Genomic DNA, 17,587 nt, shown 5'->3' with positions numbered 1-17,587 from the left:
AACATCTAACGATAAAGTATGTCCCCATAAGGATCACAAATTACAGTTTAAGAACTTCTATATACTCTGAAAGATAATAAACGGCATCTAATAGAAAAAAAATATGTACGTTGACTTTTAATAGATACTTGAGTAAAATAAGCAAACCACGTCCTTGATCACAAAAGGGGTCACAAAAAAAAATTCTCTACATGGATCAATTATACAATTTGCAAATGGATATCTTTTCGAAAATTTGAGTGGATTGGTTTAACTATTCTCTTTACTCAGAATGATGATAAATGTTTTGAAATGATATCAAAGAGGGAAAATTTGAGTTTGTTGGTTTTCATTGGATCCTTGAGTAAAATAAACAAATCATGCCTCTACATGATCCCATAAAGGATCTTAATTATATTATAAGAACCCATATTTAAACAGAATGATAGCAAATGTCTTGAAATGATACCTAATTGGAAAATTTGAATTTGTTTGTTTTCATTGGATCCTTGAATTAAATAAACAAATCATGTCTCTATATGACCCCATAAAGGATCGTAAGTTAGAGTTTAAGAACCCTATATCTAGTCATAATGATACTAAACGCTTTTCAATGACATCTAACTGGAGAATTTGAGTGTGTCTGCTTTTATGTAAAATAAACAAACCATGTCTCTGCATGACCCCAAAAGGGGTCACAAGATATAGCTTTCTCTGTATAGACAATAATACACTTTGCAAATTGATATGTAACGAAAACTTCGAGCCTGTTGCCTTTTGCCGGCTTCTTGGGAAAAAGTAAACAAACCCCTGTTGCGCTTATTTTGAATCCAGGAAGGCACAATTAAATTAATGATCGCCTGTTAATCTAGTCTATTCAGCACAGATTAATGAATGAATGAATCATAGACATTTTTGGACTCACGTTTCATGTGTTCCCCCGTCGTGTTTGGCGCGTGGTATTTTCTTCCGTGCGTTTGGCCATTGAAACTGGAACTTTGTGTTCACTGCGACCTTAAGGAAATCCATGACGACGATGACGTCGGGATTTTAGAAAAGTCAAGATGATGAGAAGCCAGACCCTCGGGAAGACATGGGAGATTTTTTTTATGGTGGGTTTTTTTCGAACGAATTAGAGTCAGGGGGGCCCATCAGTGGGCAACTTTGCCCGCAGTCCTGTCGCAGCCAGCAGCATGGTGTTGAAGAGAAGCGGCCACGCGGAGCCTTTCCCGGCAAGAAAGGATCGATTCGAAAGTCCCCCATCCCTCTGTGCTCGCCCACCCCCAAACCTCACCCCGTCTCGCTCCGAATCGTTCCCCCTCATTCAGATCGGTCGGAGCACTTTTGTGTTTTGGCGGGAAATCTCGGGGTATCGGTACCGGATAGAACGTCCTCTGATTCGATGGATGGGGGTAGCGTTTCATGCGGCATGACAAGAGGGTATGTACCAGCCTGCCCTGCCACCTGCTACGGAATTCTACAACTGTCAGATTTATTTGTAGATCTGTCACAGTTAATGTGATTAATTGATTGCAATTAATAATAACTGGTAAAAAATTAATTGATTCATCAAATTGATCGTTATTAATAATATAACATAATCGCATTGGTCAGAATAGATCTATAGATATTATAATACGATGAATTCTATGAATTATAAATGTTTCTAACACCTATTCAAATAGTTTCATATGAAAAAAACAAAGCTTGTATCAGAAATCATAGCATACATATCTAATAACAATAACAGAGAGAGCAGTATTTTATGTATATTATTATTATTATTTTAATATAATTAAATAATATTATTAATACTTTTCTTCGATTGATTTTTTTTATTTGCCTAAATTTTAAGAAAAATTATAATGTGCATTAAATGTTCTAATAATGCATTTTATGCAAGTTTTCAAAAAAAATCGTTAATGTATTGTAAAATAAATTGATATCAAGAAAGGAACAGAAGGATAAAACTCGAGTAAATTTTATTGCTATTTTCTAACAAATTCAATAGAGGAAGAAATACTTTTTTCTTTTTGATTTTAATGTAGAATTTCTTTCCCTTTTAACTTTCTGTCCCCAAATTATATGGGAAAAAATGTTATAATCGTAAAAAGAAAAATCAAGACCTTGTGAAACTTTCCACTCTTTGAGTCTCTCTCTCACACACATATACAAACTGGAATTGGGCCTTTTCCTTGAAACTTGAGTAACTTGAAAACGCAAACAGCTATTTGTTTATACTTAAACTAAAAGCCAGTAGGACCCAATCTTTCATTAAACAAATTTTTATCTAATAAACAATCGATTTCATTCGTTACTAGTGCCCTCTGTTGACCAGTTGGTGTCACGGGATTAATAGTTGCTAAAAATTTCAGTTAAATAGTTTTGGTTACTACAAGTTAATTTTTGAGTTAAACATCAAAATATTTTTATCTTCAGATCTCGAGAGACACATAACTGACACTATTTTAGAAGCTTTACATTATTCTATCTATTACACTATGCAAGAACCTAATATTTTGTATATATCCTCATGTATACAATTGTGTCCCACAGGGGGGGGGGGGCACTTCGTAATTAAGGATGAGAATCCCTCGGCATGGTGGTTGGTTCTCACCACCCTTGTGAGAACACGAAAAGGGGGCGGTCTGGCTCCTCTCAACGATGATGGGACATACTTCCATAGGGAAAGGTTGTGTTGTGGCGGATGATGGTCCATAGAACTCAACCACAGTTCCCACCAGTGTTGCTGTTGCGGCGGTTAGGTCATTCAGATGTGTGTGTGTGTGTGTGTGTGTGTGTGTGTGTGTGTGTGTGTGTGTGTGTGTATCCTGTATGTATATATCCTTCGTTTGGGTCCATTTTTTTTCTCTACTTCAATATGCAATGAATATCAAATCATTATTATTAAAAAGCTTTTACACGAAGAAAGTTTTATGCATGTAGATAAAACCGTAGATATTTGAAAAATATCAGTTGTTCATTTGGCATAAAATAATAAACATTATTGTCAGAACGAGGCACTCTTATGTTCCTAGACTTAAGAACACATCTTTTTTATAAAATAAATTATTCAGAATGCACGAAAAGTATAGCCATTTGTTGCATTAATTATTTACTGTTCCTAATTCTCCCTTGATGAAAACTGCCATAGATAATTGGGGACATTATCCTATTTCTAAGAAGAAAAATCTAAAAGTAAAAATTAAATCTTACTCTAACCGTTATATCCCATAGATCCTAGAAATATGTAACTTAGGAACTTGTCTTGCAAATAACAGATTTGGGACACTTCGAAAAGTCTCGGTTTCACTGTTTGAAACACTGTTTCAACAATAGTAAACAAACGTTAGGAAATTTCATTGAAAAAAAAATTGGGGAAAATGTTGATTGTCTTAAAAGTAGAAAAAATTATTCAGCAAAATAATTAATATCATTGAAAGGAATACTTTTTTAACTGTAAGTTGATGTAAAAATCATTTCTGAAAATTTTATTGAAGATATGCCAAAATTTACAAATTGCATTTTCTTTTAAAAAAAATAGCTTACAGGTGCCCTTTCCCGTTTTCCAAAGTATATATGTGCCAAGTTTTGTAGCTTTAGATATGGCGGTCTAATCTGTAGAACGCTAACACACACATAAATACTCATTCCTATTTATTATGGGTAAAGAATCTATGATGCAAAGTAAAAAATTGCAGTAGAGTAAAATCTTATAACTTTAAAAGAGCAATTATATATATATACCTTTTTTTGAATCTCTGCCTGAGGATGACCCTTGAAAAGGTCTTCAGGCCGGATTCTTTTTTTATTTGGTTTAATTTGATTTTCCTATTAACTTGGATTTTATTACTTTTGTCTTTATATATATATATATATATATATATATATATATATATATATATATATGCGCGTGTGCGTGTGTGTGTGCGTGTGCGTGTGTGCGTGTGCGTGTGTGTGTGTGCGTGTGTGTGTGTGTGTGTGCGTGTGTGTGTGTGAGTGTGTGTGTGTGTGTGTGTGTGTGCGTGTGTGCGTGTGTGTGTGTGCGTGTGTGTGTGTGTGTGCGTGTGTGCGTGTGTGTGTGTGTGTGTGTGTGTATGTGTGTGTGTGTGTGTTATAATTTTATATTCAGATAAGATTTTGCTTTTTAATTTATCTGAATAAATGTCTTTCCGAAAAAAAACGATCTTTTACACACACAAAAAATCATTTTTTTTTTTATAACTAAATATTGACATGTGGCTTAAACAAGCGTATCGGAGATGGAATAGTGGTTAGTGCTTCATATTTACATGAATTTTTCTCCTGTTCGATCCTTTTGGTAATTCAATTACATTTCGTCTACAACTTTAAACGAGCCATAGGATATAAGGTTTTATTAACGATTAAAAAAAAAACTGGCGAGCGGTGCTTGGTCTCCCACGTATTATATTTTAATCGACAACAGCAAATAAATGATTTTTCCAAACAATTGCAAACATGATTCTAAAGCATCTCTGTTCACGTTTCTTGATGTTATATGTAGAAATTGCTACATGTGAAGTTCATTGTTTGTAATTGTCGAATTATCACTAACAGTTAAATCATTATACAAGGAAAATTATTTGAATTAAAACAACCACACTTAGTGTTATAATTTAGAAAAATTAAATTGGACTTTCAATTTTATCTTACTTACTACTGTAAGAAAGTTGAACCGTTCTTACTATGATGGGATATGACTTCGAATGTCTGTCTGTCATTAGAGTTTTAAAAATATCCATTGTGCATTCAACGACGCTTCATGAATTCATAAGTTCAGTCTGTAATATATATTTTTTTAATTCTGTAATCATTCTTCTATTTTCGTTACTAACTTTTCTGGCCTCCTTATCGTTTTCTCCCTTATCGATTAATAAAAAGGCGTTCTTTACTATTCTAATTACGCAAGATTAGAATAGTAAAGAACGCCAATGAATTAATTCCTTTAATATTCTACGATACATGAAACGTTCATGTATGAGACTCAAAATATAAAATTCTGTGCAGTTGTGGCACTCAAGGACTTGCCCAGGTTTAACAATTTTTATGAGGTTACGAGCGGTGATAGCACCCTTATTTAGAAGCAATGCTAGAAATGTTCGGTGATACTACTGCTACTGGCTATCTGTTTTGATTATTTATTTAACTATTGCTATTCTGTAAAATGAAAATATTAAACACGTCTATTCACGTATAGTCAAGAGTTTTCTATATTTAAAAATCAGTCCCATAAAAAAATTCTGGAGATCAAAGGAAAAAGAATCCTCGAACCTATCCCACTTCAATGTAAGAAGAGTTTCTTTCATTTTGCTAAATTTAAAAATAATTCTTTTTTTCCTAATATTAACTTCCGAAATTATCCTGGAATGCATTTAACCCTTTAACTGTTTTATTTTCTTTACTATCTAATAAGTTCCCCCCGGGGGGGCACCTCGAAATGAGGATGAGATGCTTCTGGCATGGTGGTTGGATCTCGCCACCCTGGAGGGTACACAAATAGGTGGGGGATCTGACTCCTCCCATCGATGACGGGACGTACTTCCTTCGGGGAGGGTTGTACCGTGGCCGGTGATGGCTCTTAGGACTCAACCATAGTTCCCGCCAGTGTTGCTGTTGAGGCGGTCTGGTCATTCAGCCTTATGATTTAAATCCGTGTGCCGTCGTGGCGGGTCGGAGAGTCAGATGGTTGAGCTTACTATCTAATAAGATGACACCTTCTATTTTGATAATATTTTCTTTTTTTATTCAAATGAAAATCCATTGAATACTTGACTTATCTATATGTTCGAAGTAATTTTAATATTGAGTTATAATCGTTATGAATGGTTTATCTTTTGCTTACAACTATCAACATTCGATAAATCGATGCACGTATGGTATTCGCGCAAGTTAACTTTGTGACTTAACAGTTAAGCTGTTAAGTCACAATGAAATAAAAAAACAGTCGTCTTTGCCTGTTAAAAAAAGCAATTTTAAATGCTTTTAAAGGATTTTTATAGTTGCAAATCTTGGATGTTTGGTTGCATAATATACTGGTATAATCACCTTTGACTGCTGCTCTTAGAAACATTCTTAAGAAGAAGTATACAAAATAGTCGAGACTTTCCGAGAAAAAAAGATTGGTTTGGGGATGGAAGAATTTTTATTTAAAATGCAATGTTTTTCAGAATCATGTTTCATTTAAACTTTTTCTCAGTTAAATTAATCCTTTTTCTTGCTGTTTTCCTGGAAAAACACTTGAAGTACGACTTTTCTTTTCTTCCTCTATTTTGTGAACATTTTTTTTGTTGTTAATGGCTTCATCTCCAGTCTAATTAATGTCTCTTGTTTCCTTATATATTTTGAATACATTTGATATTATTTCTCCTGGAGAATTCTGTATTGCGTCACGTCCTGTCGAGTGACTATAAAAAATGAGATGCTCACACTATGTTTTATTTTTTCTCCAGAGTTGTGTTCGTGGAGTGAGTTTTCGAGCTAAATATTTTACTATTTCTCTTTGCTAATTAGTGATTTGAAATTCTGCGTGCTTAATTAGTAATTTAGATTCTGCTTACTTCCACAAATGCTGTTATTTGTGCACCTCTCAACCGTATTTCCGTTACTCTTCTTCGTATTTTTTTAGAGGAATAAAGCGAAGTTTTCCTTTAATAAATCTGTCGGATATCATACGTATACACTCACCAGAAGAATTCTAATAAAAATATATTATTATATCCTCAGAAAGAAATTTGTTTGGCAATAATTTACTAGAAGAATTTACTGATAAGGTTAGATGAAATATTTTTTGCATAAAGATAAAAGTTTTTTAAATTGGAATGCAAACAATTCTCTGAATTATAATAGTCCTGACAAAAGTTATAAAAATTAATTTGAGGTCTTAAATTGAAACTGAAATAACTCAAAGTAAAAACAAACTGTATTTTGAATGCTTTCTTGAAAACTACCCGTTTTCTTAAGCTTCAAACTATAGCTTGCTGAGCATCTTAAATTCTTAAAAACTAAAATAATACTCCAAGCATTTTAGAATTCCATCGGCTTGTTTATTCTTTTAACTTAACAGCATATATTACAAACCATTGCCAGATTCCAAAAGGTTTATAATTGATCATCAGCTATTATACAAAAAAAATAAACGAAATAATATTAATAAAATATGTTTATCAAAGAAAAATCGTTTGCTTTTACCTTTTAATAATATTTTAACTGAAATAAAAATAGTAGCAGTTATAAAATGTCTGAAAAGGAATCGTCTTCTAAATGTCTATCAATAGATTTAGATTATGATATTGGTACGAATCTGTAATTCTGCTTCCCAGCATACATAGTTGGTTCCATCATCAGAAAGACAGTTTTACAGTCATCAATATTGGACGGAGTCCGGGTGTCGCGTCAGAGGTCCCGGAGCTTGGCGACCATTTGGCGACTTGGCGACGAATTTGGCGCCAAAATAGATTATTCCCGAAACATCGAGAATTTTCCCGATCCGTCTATTGGTAACCGAGATACGCCTCGAAAGTTCCTTCTTGGTTGAGAGGCTTCCAGCCCCACCTCCTGAGACCTATAAAAGGAGGCGGTCTGCAGCTGCAAGAGTAGAGTAGTAGGAAGCGACAGAGAGGAGTAGTCGGAATCAACGGTAAAGAGCGAGTCTTCCAGAGATTAGCAGAGCAGTGACGGAGTTGAGCTAGTGTTGAACTGGGCTGTGCGCTACTGTCTGCAGTAGAGTCTTGTTGTGTACACGTCTCGCAGCTGAAAATAATTGTCTTCTATGCTGTATGTAGTTGTAGTATGCTGTATGTCATCTAAGCTGTATAGTCGTCCTTGTGCTGTCATGTGTGTCTTCGTGTAAATAGACGTCGTTTTTTTTTTTTTTTTTTATACTGCCGCCTGCTGATTGAGCGTTCTCCACACCATATAACTTCCACTATCCAAACGAATCCGGGAAATTTGTAACAATATTTACCGAACACTGTACGAAAATGAAAACACGTCAAATATTAATTCAAGAATAAAAACGGAAGTTATCTAGTTTTATGACATGTGAGAAAAATAAAAGAATAAGAAATACTATAATGCATAAAATGAGATCTTAAATTATGTACTGGTTTGAAATTAAACATCCAAAAATACTTCTATTTTCATTGGGCTAATTATATTCATTGGAATTTAGAAAACCAATTTATACTTTCGCGTATATATACATTTCGCATAAACAAAAAAAAATTTCTTCAAGTTTTTTTAAACTTTATTTTAACCTCCTCTTCAAGCTTATTACTTTAAAATTTGTTAGAAAACTACTAAACTCGTGATCCGTCGGCTAGCGAAGACATCGAATAAGTTTTAAGTTTAAAAAATTCTGTTATCTGAAATGCTACAAGCTTCGAGATCTCTTTTATATTTCTCCATTAGAAAGACACGCAACCGGGTCGAAGAAATTGAACTCGCTAGCCTGCATTACCTCAAGTAAGTGCCGAGCAAAATTTTCTAAGGAAAAATAAGGTTGTAGCAATTATTATTTTTTGTTTTGTTTTGTTTTTGTCGTTGTTACATGCGTGTGTGCATGGATATATGTAAATAAGCCCTTTTGCCTAAGTTAGAAATATTTTTTGTGTTATTTTAGTTCTTAGTTCTGAAGGGAGAAAAAATGAAGAAGAAAAGGTGAAATGTTTTTAGTTTCTGACCAGACTTATGTGAAAATGGCCGTAGAGGTTTAGAATATTCGTTTTTTTTTTTTTTTTTTTTTTTTTTTTCACTTTACGTTAAGGTATCTTTAAACAATTCATTTCACATGGATGGACAAATTCTGGAAAAAGAAGGTAGGAGTCACCAGTTCTAAATTTTATCATGAATATATTTCAAAAACGTAAAATAGTAAAAGAGCTGTTGCCTAACTGTAACAATATTTGTAAAAATATTTCAATTTAAAAAATATTAAAGATTTCTCACTTGAATCCTTGCCTGAGGGTGACCCTTGGAAAAGTCTTCGGGCCGGATTCATTTAATCTTTTTTTTTTTTTTATTCTTTGGCTGTTAACATAATATTTATTTCTAATTTTAATTTGGTTTTTATAATATAACTATTCACACATCACATGCAAAAAAAAAGGAACAATCAGCAATTTTAATGATTTTATCATAATAAATATTTTTCAAAGCAAATCAGATATTACTTGGTACCCCCGCTTTTTGGTGCCTATCTGTAAAAGAAAGGGATAAGTTACAACAAAAAAAAAATTACTATATTTAAAAATATTTTTTCCTTAACATTCTTTAGTTAAGAAGAATTCAGCTAATTATTTTTATTTAGAATACTGACAATTAATGACATCCAGTGGTTTATAGCGAAACAAATAATAAAATTATTTAAACAATAAATCTAAAAGTCGATCTTTGGCAGAACTGCAATTGAAGTAAACGAATGACAGTTCGTTACTTCTCACAGATTTGAAAATTGCTTATTGCATACATTCTTCATCATCAGAGTTTATTAGCTATTTCGTGCCAAAAAGAAGGCATATTCTGAATATCAATTCTAACAACACTCTGATAAGCCAGTTTTCTTACTTCCAGAGTCCGAAGGAAATATCCGTACATTTCAGCGAAGAATTTTTTTCCTCTTCTACCGCATTTGGGTTACCTTCGGTACTTTTCCATTAGCCGAGCGCAAATGTCGCCAATTGTGAACCAAACGCTAATTTGGCGTAAGAAATTTGACGGAATTCTACATTATTTGGCGATTTTTCGCTTGCTCCCGGCTAACGGATTGTGAACCAAACGAGAATTTGGCGGAATTCAACATTATTTGGCAATTTTTCGCTTGTCCCCGTCTAACGGAAAAGTACGCATATCCAACAGAAAGAGAAACGTTGCGCTTTTTCTTTTCAAAATACCAATGCAGAGACATCTGACAAATATTGAATAGCTCAGCTGTGTTTCTAATACTCAATATCGTAAAAATCGCGTAAAAATTCGAATTCGAGATGTTCATGAATTACTTTAACAAGAAAAAAGTAATTGAGGTGGTGTCACTTAATTACTTAACTGTTTTATTTTCTATACTATCTAGTAAGATGACACCTTCTATTTTGGGAATACTTTCTTACTTTCTTTCTATTTTCTATTATACTTTCTATTTTGATTCAAATGGAAATACATTGAATACTTGACTTATCTATGTATTCGATGTAATTTTAATATTGAATAATAATCATTAAATACGGTTTATTTTTCGCTTACAACTATCAAAATTCGATAAATCGATGCACGTATGGCACTCGGGCAAAACAGTTAAGCGGTTAAAGCAGGAAATCTTAATTGCACAAATCGATACACGAGTCAAACGCGTGTTACAACTTGCTCCATGATTTTATTACGTCTTGACCCATCGTATGGTTTCGGATATTTACACTGATTTAAAAACTAATATCGCAATTATTTAAAAAAAATTTAAACTCTATTTTATAACCCGATACATGAACAAAACAAATAAATTCAAAAAATTATGGGATCAATTAATTTATCTTAAATCAAAATTTAAGAATTTTTTTTTTGTTGTTGTTTTTGTTTTTATTCAAAAAATTTTCTAACTAGCTAAAATGGTCCATGTTTTCATATTTTTTCGCTATTCGTTCTGGAAGGGCATTTACTGTGTTTATATAATAGATTCAGTCATAAACTCGTGTTTAAAAAATTTCTGATCAAAAATTTTATAAATCGCTACGTTAAGTGCATGTTACAACATACCAATGTTATAATTAATATAATATGTATAATATGTTCTCTATAATATGTTTTCATGTATACTGAAAAAAAATATAGAGAAGATTTTAAATTCTGCCAATTGGAACAATTTAAGTATTTTGCTTTTTAATCCAATCTACGATATGTAATTGTGAAATAAAATTAATAAAAGTCATTTTTAAGCACATGTTTTTATTGTTATGCTAAAAAATTATATTTATTTTAAATATTTTCGAATTTTAGTCTTTAATTTAAAATTATTTTTAATAAATATCATGAAATAAAATAATTGCTTTTTTAATGTGCTGATATTTGACAGCGTGGTATGTAAACAAATTTTTATTAAATTTATCGATTAATATTAATATTGTTAAGTCTAAATTAGTATAATCATGTATTGTCATCAGGAACACAATAGTGGCCAAATTTTGAAAACTATTATCACATTAGGAAGCGAGTGCATAACATGCATAAACATGGTTTTGCGCAACAGTCAACCAAAATAAAATAAAATATTTTGTGTAAAATTTGCCGTTTTTTTTCTTTCTTTAACTACATTAAAAATCTGTAGATAGTAAGACCGAGAATACGCATATACCAGAAAAGTCACCCTTCCCACAATGTCTCGCATTATATCTTATTCATAAGCTAAACGTCTTCCAGTTGAAGAGGCGAGAAAGTTTTTAGTAAAAATACCAGCTCAGTTCTCCTCGTTATCATCTGACCAAGTTTCAAAATGATGAGATCCATTCTTAAATAATACTCTTGCTCCCTTACGAAATGTTAATATCATTAAAACAAAGAAAAGCCATAACCTCTATTCGTATCACATAAAATATGACCATGCATTATTAAAATTATTAAATTCCGTAAAAGTAATCTATTATATATATATATATATATATATATATAATGATAAAGTTCATAAGCATAAAAATTAAGGACATGAGCAAAGCCGCGAACGCCATGAGTGCTAATATTTTTATTTTCAGAGTCCCACACATAAGCGTTTACAAAGAAAATCCAATATGCATTTTCGAAACCTTTAGATCTGCAGATTGAAATGTAAATTTGAAACGGAACTACAATTTTAGTAAAAAGATCACATACCAAATTTCACTTGCCTAGGCCATTGCATTTTTGAATTACCGCATTTACATGCATGTGAATGCATAAATCGTAAAATAATCAACCTTCTAACATGTTTGGATCAAGATTTGATCCAGTTGTAAAATTTAGAGACTAAAAATATTTACCTAATTTATCTATCATAAACTTTACATTTCGTAATTTTTATTGTAACTTTTATTGGATTCCATTATAAGTTTGAAATAAAAGCCAAAAATTTAGAAAAGAAAAAAACCACATACCAAATTTCATTCATCCAACTCGAAGCATTTTTGAATTATGATGTTCACGAATACACAGATGTCTGAAAATGTTTTTCGAACTCAAGAAAGTGTAAAAGGGGGAAATTCGTAAAAATTTTGATTTTGTGTGTGTGTGTGTAAAAATTACAATACTGTATATATTTCATATACAAGAAAGTAAAAAAAAAAAAAAAAAAAAAAAAATGAAACATGCTGTTCAAGGAAACACTGTTGAACTATTTCGGAGCGAAAAATGTTCTAAAATTCCACCACGTCTGGATTTCAAATTCTACCTCTACCCCACTCCATCTCACACCCTTCATTCATTTCCTTGTCCCTGGGGAAAGGGTTGAAACGCTTTGTATTCCACTCTTAGATTTTTGTTTTCGCAGATGATCATTAGCAAAGGTAGGGTATCGCGTATCAGTGGGCAAGCCGGCAGGCGACGGCCCTCTTCGATTCTCCATCGATTGAGCCATCCGTTATCATCGTCATCAGTCAAGAGACTCGGATGTCCTTGTGTCGAGAAGGGAGCTTAAAGAACCGCTTTTGTGATCGGTCACGATTTAATGACGCGAAAGAAACTCACTGATTTCTGAGGCCTAGAGAATGAATTAAACTGAAGAAAAGAGGATTTTATAAATAACCAGTGGGATTGATTTCATTGAAGTTCTCTTTCATATTTTCTAATAAAAGTTTCAATCCCTGTCTACCCTCATAGTATTTTGGGCCATGAACGCCCTAAGAGCTCAGATTTTTATTTTCAGATTCCCATATGAAAATTTTGGGCTTCATAGAAGTGTAGTGAAGAAAACCAAATATATATTTTGGATGCCATATTTGGCAACCAATTAAAATCAAAATTCAACACTGATCTGCAATTTTAGTTACAAGATTACTTAATAGAATTTATTTATTCAAGATGTTATTTTTTTTAGTTATCCTGTCAGTATGTGTGCAGAAATACAATCGGATAGACCATCAGTCATTTACATATCTCATTTAAAATTTGAAGAAAATGGGCACTTCAGATTTTACTAATATGTAATATCGCTTTCTTGCACCGTAAATTGCAGGAAGATATAGGAAGATAGTTTTACAGATAACTCTAACGAATGTTGAATGGCTATTATTTCAATGGCATCCACCCCTGGCATCAAACTTGGCGAAGACTTTGAAGACAAAAAGAATAGCATCCGAACTTTCAGGAATCTTGGCGACATCTTACTTAGAAAAGAAAATATCGGGGTTTTTTCTTGACGTTTTATTGTTTTATCGCGTTAGCTATAAAAGCAGAGGCGTACACACGAGAATAATAATATAGTGAATTCGCTCTTTGGCCAATTTTTTTCTTGTGAATTCTGGGCAACGTTTTTCTACCTGTGTTTTCTTGTGGAATAAAGCATCGTTCCACCTTAGTGAATTTGTTATATTTCTACAGTAAACTCGAAGAATTTTCCTAACATTGCTGCTAGCAGTGAGACTCTGCAATATATGATACTGTCGATGATAGTTGAGAATGTCTAACCGATTGATTTATTTTCAAATGTAGAAGAGAAGGAAAACCATGAATTCTGGATAAGGAAAAATATTAGGTATATAAATGGGACCCGGCTTATAAAAAGGTGTCAGCTGAATATGATGAACATAATCTGTACCAGAAACGAAAAGAGAAGAGAACTCATCAAAAGTCAAAGTAAGGAAATTAAAGATAACTTGTGCAGTTAAATAAGAAGAATAGAAGAAGATGCCGAAGTAGTGAAAGAAAACAACCAAGATGCGAAGGCAGATATTTAAAATATTATATAGAGATTACCTTACATGGTATTGGCGTACAACAGTTGCGAATTATAAGCCATTGACATGAATTTAATATCTTTACAGAATTTATCGTGTAATCCTTGGCGAGTTTTTTATGATTAATTCTTGTTATACTTTTCGTATTATCCGAAAATCAAATTTGTGTTTTAAGCGCATTTTTTTCTATCAATTTAAATAAAAATTCGACACAGAACTACAATTATAGTCAAAAAATTCACATTCAAAATTGGATATATTTAAACCATCGTGTTTCTAAGTTATCGCTTTTGTATATTTTTGAAAGTACGAACGGACCGCCGGTCGATCTCTTGTTGGATTTGATAAGTATCTACACCATAGATGTTAAATCTATGTACTGAATTACAGTCATCTCACTCTCTTTTGTTATTTAATTATACTCGAATTATTTATACTCAAAATAATTTAATATTAATTTATACTCGAATAGTCGGATAGGCAGACTTTCCGTAAATGATTTTGCTCAAAATTTGTTAGAAATCTAAAATTTAATGTAAAAACTGCATACCAAATTTCATCTGTCTAGTTAAAAATATTTTTGAGTCCATTATAGATAGGTAGACAGACACGGACTAACAGGCAGACATAATGCCAAAAATTTGTTTTTCGAATTCATGGAGGTTTAAAATTTGGGAGATTCGTCGAAATCTCGAGTACGAATTTTTAAACTCAATTGCAATACTTTCTCTATATTTCATATACGAATATGTGAAATTGAAGATACTAGGTAAAACTAAATGCATTCAACAAATGTGGATCCGGTAAACTCCAACACAGAGTCTATATAGCTTATTTCGCCAATCCCTATATTTGCAACCTCCATTTTCTTCAAAAACTGTGTGTTAAACTGGTTTATCTTTACTGTGGACCTAAGAAATAATATGATATGGGCAGGAAAAGAGAAAATTCTTTTTATTTTCAAACAGTGTATATCAAAGCAAACGAACCGCTTCCGAAGTGGTTTTGAAGTTAACAATTTTTACCAAATTTCAGTTAACTAAATCATTGACTTTATGAGTTTTCACGTCTACATACAAGTAATTGTGAGTCAAAGTATTCGCAGATAAATAGACAATTGCAAAAATAAGTTTTTCAGGCTCAATAAGTTCTGAAATGTAGAAATTCGCGAAAATTTCGTATTCGAATTATTTGATAATTACAATATTTTTCCTTTTTAAACTTCGTATAGTACGAGAAAGAGAAAATGAGGGTTTTCTCGTTGAATTTAGAGCAGAGTTTCCCTCGACACATTATTATTAGGAGCTTTTTAGTAGAAACTGTCGTGTGTAGCTGGCTAATTTTCCAAAAAGTAACAAAGAAATAATTCGGGTGCGATTAAATGCAAACAATTTTCTTATCATCTAATGTATTTACTTGAATTTTTTTTTTTTTTTTGAATAGTTTACCAAAATATTTTAATGACTTCTCAATGTCAGTGGGCTTGACTAGAACAAGTGCCATTAGAAACAGCAACAACAACCAAAATATTTTAATCCCAGTAACTTTCACGTGTCACTTTTAGTAACATCATCCAGTTTAAAATTTTATTATGATTTTTATACTTATAATAAGATAGTCCTTATAATTTTCATATAAATTCTGCATAATTTTTATACATTATAATTTTTATACACTTGATGTTTCCACTCAAAAATTTGTTAAGAAAATCACATATAACATATATCGTGCAACTAAATGTTCTTGATAAAAGTACATTTGAAAAATTGTCTATTGGAACAAATGAAGCGTTTTCCATTATCTAACAAAGGAAGGGCACGACTTGAAACATTGACTATAGGATGAGATTTTGTGTGATGGCAGGATGTTTTTAAGGCGTTCATACAATAAAATCTTACATTCAATAAAATTTTACGTTCAATAAAGTATTAAAGCACAGTAGCCAGATACCTCAGAGAAAATAGACATCAAATTTTTCGCATATCTTATATAATAGTAAACAATACAGTCGTTATCAGGCAGTGCACTCGGTAAGACATTTTATAGAAGCTAGGGTTCAATCCTAGTTTTTTTTTTTTTTAATTTCTTTCAAAAGTATTTCAAATTAAAATGACAATGTACAAATAGCTTCAATTAATATGTTGTTAATTTTGCTATGCAAGACTAATTGTTTATGAACATGGAATTAGAACTATGATTATAATTTTATTTTCAAACATCAAGATAAATATAACTTTAACGATGATAAATAAATAACATTTATCATCTTCAAGTCCTTAAAAGTTTTGAATTTTTAGATTTTTATAGAAAGAAATAATTTGTTGCTACTCCATTAAACTGTAAGGCATAGGTTCCCAAAGTGGTCCAGGTGGACCCCCAAGGGTCCATAGGAGACCACACGGGGGTCCACGTAGACGTGAAAAGAAAACAGGGGTTCACAAGTTATAAGTGGGGGTCCACGAAACATTTTCTGGCTTTCATAATAAGGAACAAAAATTTTGGCTTGGATTTACCTATCAACGTAGGCAGGTAGTATCATTCACTAGGTACGTACTCAAAAATATAAATATAATTTTGTATAACCACAAGTATTATTTTAATGAATAGGACACAAGAAAATGTGGGGTTTTTTTTTTTTCTTCTTCTTCTTAACACCTCCAATTTAGGGTGATATTTTTTAGGAGTTTTGGGAATACAGTAGAAATGTAGCAGCAGGTGGTCTACCGAAAATAGTAAAACTTTGAAAGTGGTCCACGAGAAAAAAAAGTTTGGGAACCTCTGCTGTTAGGAAACTCCGTGTTTAAGCAAATGGTAAAAAACAGTGTTAATTCATGGAATGTTTAGGTGGATTGTCCAAGATTTTAATAACACTTGATTTTTATACAACCAAAGAATATTTCCCAAATACTGTAAAGAGTTTTAAAAAAACTGCCGTAAAAGTAATGATGCAAATAACGGGGTATTCAACCAATAAGCATAACAAGATGCTGTGGGCTGCGACAATATAAGACAAAAATGTTTAAAAAAGTATTATCTGGATTTCCCCGCTCATGCAACGGCTGTCTATGAAAACTTAAGTGACTTGAAATTGATGCTACAGTTGGCGGGCGGGAGATGAGAAACTCCGAAATAAGAAGAAATTTCAATTTGTAAATATGATTTGTACTTTCATATGTGTATTGTGAATATCGGGTACCCAATAAAACATCACATTTCCAATATTGGTGCTCCTCGAAAAGGAATTTGAAAGAAAAGGCCATCGATCCTTAAATGAGATAGGCTAGAACCCTAAGTTGTTAAGGATTCGTAAAATTCCTGCGAATTTCAATGTTGGATCACCAGCAAGCATAGTGTCAGTGTACGAACTTTCCAACGATAGATAATTCGAACTGTTTAATGATTATGAGAACCCCATTGATATCAACTTTCGGAGTCGAAGACCTATTCATGTACCGTTGCTGCAGTATTGCATAAAGCTTTAGACCACGCCTGACACGGCTAAAATGTTGGGCGGTACTTCATCTTCATCTATAAGTCTCATTACCAAATGTTTCAGGCGGATAGACAGATACGGAGAAAAACCCATGAATCCATGAGCCCTACATACCAACAAGGGATTGTTCAATCTGGTGGAACCTTTGTGAAATTATGGGGCTTATACAGGTAGTATGATATGTATG

The sequence above is a fragment of the Argiope bruennichi genome, chromosome 6, assembly GCF_947563725.1.
Source record: "Argiope bruennichi chromosome 6, qqArgBrue1.1, whole genome shotgun sequence".
In the NCBI taxonomy this organism is placed as follows: domain Eukaryota; kingdom Metazoa; phylum Arthropoda; class Arachnida; order Araneae; family Araneidae; genus Argiope; species Argiope bruennichi.
This window is presented reverse-complemented; position numbering follows the sequence as displayed.